We start from the raw sequence: 9,248 nt of genomic DNA on the forward strand, positions 1-9,248 counted from the left end.
GGTTGGCCAATGGGTCCTTATGCCCAAGATACCTAATTGTAATAGACTTATTTTACTATCAGGAGAAGGAAGAGCTCGGACGTAATTGCCATTTCCATGGTTGGGTGGTGAAAGAAATTATGTAGTTACAAGTAGAGAATAGATAAGTAAACAAACCCTGTGTTTAGTAAATGCTAAATAAAGAGGATTCCTCAATGATGGATAGCTAACTTCAGGGACTATTTTCTAGATGAATATTTCCGTGTTATGTATCATAAATTATTAATAGTGAAATGTCTATAGATTTATCACTGGCGTGAAAATGGAATAAAGTTATTCATGATAAAAGTAAATGAGTTGTATAGAGGAATTAGGAACAATACTCCACGACACAGCAGAATGGATAGTCATTTCTGTAAAAACACTTCTAAACCACAATATTATACACATTTGAGATAGACATTATATAGATTATGCTAACCAAGATTAGCATACATGCTAGAACAGAGAGGCGTTATTATATTCATGCAAGAATTCTATAAAAGCCTTACACCATTTCAGTCATATAATTACCTATATATATATATATATATATATATATATATTAGTAGTACAACCTCTTACCGTTAATTGCAAATAAAGAAGCAACGATTTCATATGTAGAATAATCAAAATTTAAGTCATTAACTTTACAAAGAAATAATAAATACTAATTTCAAGGGCTCGTCATAACTCTTAGTTGATTCGAGAAGGAAAACCATGAGTCACTCAGTCCTATGCATTTGATTTTTAAGCTACAGAACAATAAAGCCATAAAAAACTTGACAAAGTTTAGTAAACAGAGGATATCCAACTTTGATCCTTGAAGCCAACCAAATAAAAGGGTTCAGATTATAGATGTTTTATGTATATAAAACTTCAGATATTTACAATGAAAATAAACAAAACAAGGATCAAACCCTCAACAAACCCTATATCACACAGGTTCTTGAAATCTTTCCATGATCAAACACAAAATCCTTGCCCATTTATGATAACATCAGCGAATATAATGTTGGCGTAAGCCTTGGCTTAAAGGCATTCCTCTAACCATAGGAAAAAACAATAAATATGCAGTAAGGCGAATATATTCATAGCCACTTGAACTTTGAAAACATACGAGCTTGACGGTCCACCCAGAGGTTCGATAGTGAGACCAACCTGTGATAAGAGGATGGCAACCTGGAGTAAGGGAGACCCAATCGAACCTAGAAACCATACGGGGAGGGTGTATGCTTGTACCTTACCTGTAGATGCAAATCACTGGAGTTAAATCCAATAGCAAGAAAATGGTTAAACGATTATAATGGGTAATACATTTAAGGGTTTCAACTTTACCTGAGATGAAGCAACTCCAGATTGTAGAAGAGTGCTGGTATACGAAACCCTTTCAATAGTTATTAGTAGCTCAAAGCAGGTATAAAAAGGATAAAACAGAAAACAGTCATGTAGCTGACCTTGTCGAAATGGATATTACCTCCACAAACCTGCAAACATCCAACCTCGTCCTCCTTGGGGCCTGCGGACCAACCAGAGCTCGAATACCCTGCATAGAAAATCGGATGAGTAGATGAATATAGCTTGCAATTCGAAGCAAAGACTTACAAAAAGGGGGTACCTATTAAGATATAGAGGTATGTTGTGATTACATGGTTTAGTGCCATTCTCCATTGGAACGAGGAGGGCAAACTGATACCTACTTCGCTATAATAAACCCTTAGACAGGTTGTAGAGCTGAGGTTAAAGACCATGCTGAGTGCAAAATGAAAATGTCAAGCAACGAAACAAATAGAAAGCGGACACGACACTAAACGCTGAGCGATGGGAGTTGTTGGATCGCCAAACCCAAATCCTAAGGTGTAGGTTTCGCCAGATGTTTCTAGATGCCAGACCCTTCTACTATCAGGTGCATTCCATTGAATGCAATAACATCAATTGTCAGGGGTACATCGAATTCATCCACCTCCATTAAAGCGACATAATATCGAAAGAGCATGCCAAGTGGGTATTAACCCGAGGTTTATACATTTATGATGTGGAGGAGTGAATTTTATTACATATGATAATTCCTAAAGCTAAGTTTAGTTGGTAATTTTTTTTTCATGTATATGCTACAGGTGTTACACTAGAACACAAAGGCGGTGCATCTAAATTTTCCTAAGGTGTGTAAGTGGTGTATTTAAAATGTGAACAGATGTAATAATAATAACATGATAAATATTTTTCACTTCATGTGAAATTCTCTATGTGTGTCAGTGATTATTACTATCTTTCATGGGGAATATAACATTTAATAAAAAGTCAAAATTTCTTTACTTTTTAATTCTTAAACTAAATTTTTAAATATTTTGAAACTAAATATTGTTTATTTATTTGATTATTTAAAATAAACTCAAGTATATTACATTTTTTAAATTCTATCCTTTATTTTATTATTCCTTCACATTGACTATTTTGTTCTTAACTTTACATTAATTATCTTTTGATTACAAATGTTTACATGTTTGTTAATCCAAAACATATAAATAATTATAATATTTATTTATATTTTTGTGACATATTACAATTTTGTTTTTTAATAATAATTTTATTTTATAGGGTATATATATATGAAAATTACTTTCAATTGTTATATATGGCTCATATCAAGCATACTTGGTCCTTGTTATACAGGGTTAGGGGTACATTCTAAAAATACTAAACATCCCAATTGCATTAAAAACTCTAAGGTCTTAACCAAAATTGATCATTACCATTGTAGGAAATTCAAGGAAGTCAATGAGATTAAGAAATCAAGGAAGGCATTGAAATTGAGAAATGAAGAGACATTCTAAACATAGATGATAGTTGAAAAATTGACAAAAATTAGATTCTTACCCTTACTTCAAGTTTTGCTTCCTCTTGAAATTTTAGTTTTCTTCCTTTCCCTTAGTTTTTATTATTGTTTATTTTTTCTTTAATTATTTGATCCTTAAATTTCTTAATATGTTTTATTATAAAATAATAATTTATTTATTTTTATCTTTTTAAATTATATGAATCATAACTAGACATATCCTTATTAGTATTATTATTTCTAATTAATTTACTTATTAATTGAGGATATGAATTTTATATGTATATATATATATATATATATTCCATATTAATATTATTAATTTCATATTTTAAAAGATGAATAATATATAATTTCGTATATTACTATATATTTTTAATTTGATTATATATATATATATATATATATATATATATATATATATATAAGGGTTATTTTTGTTTGTTAATTTTTTAATGTTTATTTGATTTAACTTTACATTTTTTTTTGGGTTTCTTTTCTAATATCTCTCACCTATTTCAACAAATTTCCCATTATCTTTCTTTTCTTTTTTTCTTTCTTGTTCATGCTCACATATCCAATTAGGCTTCAAGAATTTTCTCATCATCATTACCCTAAAGATGAGCTATATTTAGTCGCTGGAAATGCCTAGACAAGGAAACAAAGTGTTACTTATCATTATCTAGACAAGGAAATTAATTTTTTACCCAACCACTAAAGCTAAGAATTTTTGAAAAAAAAAGAAATTATAATTAATAAAAAAAAGTGTTTTAAATTGTTTTTAATTTTTCCTTAAAGCTAATAATATTGTAAATATTTTTAACAGCATATTTAATATATATATATATAGATATATATAAATAGATAGATATTAATTATAATGATATCCATAATAATAAAATAAAATTATTTAAATAAATATTTATAATTTTAATAAAAATTACTTAATTATATGAAATTTAACTATTCATTATATTTAAAAGAAAAATAGGCTAAGCTACAACAAGGACTCTGATTTTTTTTTCCCTTAAAAATTAATAATTACATATGAAAAATTTACTTTTCATTATATATTTTCTTACCATTCCTTTTAGTTTAGTTTTTATTAACTTCCTTTCAAAAATTGTAAAATTTAAAAATTAAAAATAAATAAAAAAAAACCCTTCCTAAACGAGCTGGTCAATACATTGCCTTGCAAAACCTTATCTTTTCCCAACCTAACCTTATCTTTCCTCTACACACTACATTGAAATACAATTTTAAAATATAAATTTTTAAAAATTAAAAACTTCCCACTCGAGCTCGTCAATAGATTGCCTTGCAAAAACCTGTCTTTCGCCGTTTCTGTATCCTCTACACGCTACAAGGAAATCATTTCTTACACTCCGTGGCGGTGGAAAGAAGCGGCCATGGATGAGGGCCGGTGCTCACATTGTGGTAATGGTCAGACTTGGCTTGGCTTTAAAAAGGAGTCGTTTACTGAGCGGAGGAATTGTTTGGTAAAATGTAGTTGGAATTGGTTTAATGAAATTTTGTTTTAATAGTGTTTAAATCTTGTTTTTATAATAAAAATAATTTTAATATTAATTTTTTTTAGAGAACTATAATATTAAAATTTGACAACTGTGATCTAATAAAAATAAATTTAATAGTAAAAAAAACTTTTTAGAGACCTATAATAGTAAAATTTGACAACTGTGATCTAAATTTATAACAGGAAAAAAACGCAGTATGGTTATAGATATAGAATACAGTGATTAAAAATGCATGGATAATGTAAGAGTTGGCATGACATGACGTTACTGCTCTAACAACCCAGAGCCCTGTGCACGTGCTGCAGGATTTCCAAATTTACCAAGAAAAAGAACATTGGTTCAGGAGGGTCAAATGATCACATCGTAACACGATTTTCTAGATGAGGCACCAGTCTCTTGAGATTTATGCCCTGACACCATCTCTCCCTTTTTTCCGTCGTCGTAATCAGAATACATCTAGCTTTCAACTTCCAAATTCCGTGGTAGTCCCGGGTTCGAAGACGGCAGAGGGCTCTGAGTATTTCGGATTTTCCAGATTTTACCTATGACTATGACGTTGTACGAAGTAACACAAAAACAAAGATGATTGCTCCTTGATACATCAAGATGGTTTAAGCGATCGTCGTAATCAGAATACATGTAGCTTTCACCTTCCAAATTCAATGGTGGTCGCGGGTTCGAGGACGGCAGAGTGCTCTGAGCATTCCGGATTTTCCAGATCTGACCTATGACTATGATGCAGAGTAACACACTAACAGAGATGGTTCCTTCTTGGGACAGAAAGATTACAGTGTCAGATTTCCTGTCTTTGTGAACATAATGAAAAGATGTATGATGATGAAGATATTGAAACCCTTAGCCACATCAAGAGAAATTGGGTTCCTTGAAAACCATGAAGATAACACTGTATATCCAGGCATTTTATTACCCCTCAGGCATGGCGTTCTCTAATTATTGGAGGTTTTGGACTTTTTAACTGGAATAAGGGAAAATAATTTTGGCGACATCATTATTTTTTTTGTTATTTTTAAATATTATTTTTATTATATATATATATATATATATATATAGTTTCTCACACTGAAAATCATTTGAGACATTCTGAGCAATTTCAAATGAAAAATACCAGGAAAAACTTCTGCCTCAGGCATTCCCCATACTTGTATATTTCACATATTCATACACTTGTCTCCGATTATAAAGAATGCACCCTCAAATTTGTGATTTCAAAAATTATTTACTAATTTTGGGCAATTTCAAATGAAAAATACCAGGAAAAACTTCAGTTAGCCTACGGCCTCAGGCATTCCCTCAGGCTTGTATGCTCCACATATTCATACACAAGATAGAGATGTCCCCCCCCTATCCACACCCATCAAGAATTTTAATAATACTCCAATGGCTAATAGTACTACAGGTTTGTATTACGCTCACAAATACATGAAATCCAGCAGTGCAATCGTTATTGAAAGATGGCTCTTGCAGGTTAGTGATAGCATTTCTATTATTGACATGGTAGATGCTTTTGAGAATAAATAAAGAAAGGAAACTCTACATTCCACTCTTGAAGCTGCTTCCTCTCAAACTAATTAGTATATATGATCCAAAGAGACCCATAAGACAAACAAAATAAAGCCTTGCAACTCTGCAAACATTCATGGCGTATTTATAATCAAAAGAAATTATTACATAAGATGAAGAGAAACGGTTACATAAGATGAAGAGAAACGATTACACAAGGAGATGCATATGAATGTAGTAGATAAATGTGCGAGTCACTTTTCAGAAGGGAATTAATTTCTGAGAATAGCCATGCAACAGTCCAACATCAAGGTTTGGTTAGACCATGTTTTCGGCATTGAGATTTGGGAGGCCGCAGGCCTGCTGGTGCCGGTGGAGGAATTGGGGCATGTGGGACTTCCTTCATGGGCGATTCTCCTGCTGCTGCTGCTGCAGAATGAGGAGTTGGAACATGTGAGTTGGGCTGCATTCCTGGACGATCAGCGGCGACCAGCGTCGCCATAAGTAGGCTGAGAAATGCAACTACAATACCAGAGCAGAGCAGACGCGTATTAGCTTTTAATATAAAAGACATTCATAAAATTGCAACCCAATTTATTTTGATCTTTTCATGTTCAAATTCTACAGTTAAAACTGATTATATACTTCACATGAAAAATCGTAGTGAAATGAAAATCCTTACTGGTCATCGAGGTCTTAAGAAAGCGAGAGTCCATTGCTATTTGAAAGATTTCACCTGTAACCAGCAACGCCAAGCTGAGAATTCCAACGCTTCTAAGCTAAATCGCCAACATAAAGTTATAACATGCTCTTTGGATTATAATTGCAGGAGGAGGATTTAAATGAGAGCCTCAGGCGGTTCGTTGGATTGCGAAAATGAAAGGATTGAATCCGGATTGCCGCCACCGACACTAACTGTATAAAATATAAATAATTTTAACCGTAAAATACGGTCAAATATTGATATCTTAGCAACTGGATATTTAGATGATTTGAATAAATAAATAAAATATTGAGGCAACTTGCTCCTTTTTTTATATTCGTGATTCAACATCTTCCACCTCTCGGTCGCAGTTTGTAGAGAACGTGCATTACACTAATAACGCAATTTTTTGGCTTTTCTAGGTTACGAAGATTGTTCGTTGATACAGACTCCACGTGTAATTGCAATTTGCAGAGAATAAGAGGCCATACCCCAAAAAGCCGACGGGCAAAAAACAGAAAAAGTTCGCAGACCAATAAGTGACGCCTAAGAACCGTTTTTTAAACCCAAATGGCCCACTATCTTAATCGCAAATTTACTGTAGCCTTTTCTTCCTAACATTGCATTTTGGCCCCTGTACCCTCAATAGAAAAAAAGCCATTAATTAATGATGAAAAGGATCGAAGATGCATCATCAAAAAAAAAAATTTGATGCAAAGGATCCAAGATGCATCATAAAAAAAATTTGATGGTACATAAGTTTGAGGGTATAAAATGAGGCCACGTTTTGGTTTTTTGTCGGTATATAGGTTGTTTGTTGATTCTGTCTAATATGGTGTTTTTCCTTGGCACATAGATACGACAGCCACATACCATAAATTAACTATTTTTTGCATCTCAAAGTGCATTTCGAAATAGTTTATAACGTCTTTCAAAATAGTTTTGATTTGGCTGGAGGTCTAGTATCTCATTGAATATATTCATATTGCATTTGAAAGTTGCACGCTCAAGTCTACAATGTATTTATGATTTTTATTTTTTTTATTTTTATTTTTATTTTTTTTTTATTTTTTGTCTTTTAACAAAGCCCTAATTCAAAGAAAAGTGGTTGCATGTGTTGGACTTTGTAATTATAGAAGCTAAGAACCATGGAATATGTTGGACTTTGTAATTGTAGAAGCTAGGAATCATGGAACGTGTTGAACATTGTAATTTTAGAAACTAAGAACCATGGAATCTGGATTTTTTTCAACCTGTTAATAATTTCAATGCATATCGTGGAAACTGTTGGTATGTTCAGTGGGCTCATGATGTTGGGCACAACAGAGAAAAATCATTTAATATCTTTCGCATGAAGAGCCCTGTAATGAATATAATTCATGCGTTAGGGTTTTTCTATATCGAGGGAGCAAGGGCTAGAAAGGAAACTACAATAGTATATTGTTGCCATGGAGAGGGTGATCAAAGCACAGAGGAAGAGAGCAAGGTCTGTATTGAGATCCCACACACACCATGGGAAGGGACCTGCCCGTTTTTTACAGTCTGCACTACGAGGAGCACAATGGCTACATTAAGGGCATTGTCTTTGATGTTATCCATGACCTAGGGTGGGGTGCTCCGCTTTGAGGGTGAGTTTCAAGAACCCCTTCCACTACAGGTACCACAAGGATCTTTTCGTCACAGCTAAGGGTATGTATACGGGCCAGTTCATTTGATGTGGTAAGAAGACAAACCTTTGATACTTAGTCTTGGAAACATGGCTCAAATACCTACTTCCTATTATGTATCTATTCACATTCCCATCCTAAGATTTAGTATTCAATGATGTTATGTTATCCAAGACATGACTAGGAGATTTGTTTGTTGCTATTGCTATGTCTTTGTTCGCATTCCCATTTTGAGATTTGGTACATGGCTAGGAGATATATTTACTAATATGTCTCTGTTGCAATTGCCATTTTGAGGCTCGAAATTACATGAGCACATTCATTCATATTGATACCATAATTTAACAAATTACAATACTTTGACTAAACAAAATTCAAAGATTAAAGTAAAAGACTTGAGTATAGAAAAAACTTGCATTGGAGGTTTTTCAAATACTTTGACTAAACAAAATTTAGTGCTTAAAACTATTTAGTTGACAAAAATTGAAACTAGCGCATAGCAGGACACATAAATATTACAATGTTTTAAAACTTTTATGTCACTATGAGCAAAAAAAGGAATTCCTCTGCTTGACATAAATGTTTTACAATGTGAATACTTTTTGTGGCCGAACATAGTGATGTTCACTATTCCTTCAACTTTAAAATTTAAGATGTATAATAACGTGACATATTGTTTTTTGCATTTTTATCATCCCTGCATGAGGAAAAAATAATACAAAGCTCTTATTAATGTTTGCATAAATAGAAGATTGGAGCATTTTGTTATATGACTAAAAAGTAAAGTTGAGAGAATGGGGATAATACTTGAGGAGATAAGAGAAAGTTGCTAGTTGGAACTTTGGGTTGTTCTATTTTTTTTGTTGTTGGTGTCAGCATCCTAAATCCCATTATTGCCATTGATAGTGAAAAGACCATGTATATGCAAATTTTGCAACATATAAATTGTTGTTGTTTTTTTCTGCAGG

The 9,248-nt window shown here is 32.6% G+C and overlaps 1 long non-coding RNA gene across 1 annotated transcript; it reads right to left on the bottom strand.

The window, feature by feature from the left end:
- Positions 1-992: 992 nt before the first annotated feature.
- On the bottom strand, positions 993-1,589 carry LOC149172850 (uncharacterized). The gene is made up of 3 exons (XR_016259652.1): positions 1,496-1,589; positions 1,357-1,390; positions 993-1,179 (listed from the first exon to the last, which is right to left on the bottom strand). It is a non-coding gene; the product is annotated as an uncharacterized LOC149172850 (long non-coding RNA).
- Positions 1,590-9,248: the final 7,659 nt, after the last annotated feature.

This window comes from Pinus tabuliformis, chromosome 4_2 (genome assembly GCF_031772625.1).
Source record: "Pinus tabuliformis cultivar Carrire ecotype Pingquan chromosome 4_2, CPIR1, whole genome shotgun sequence".
Classification (NCBI taxonomy): Eukaryota; Viridiplantae; Streptophyta; class Pinopsida; order Pinales; family Pinaceae; genus Pinus; species Pinus tabuliformis.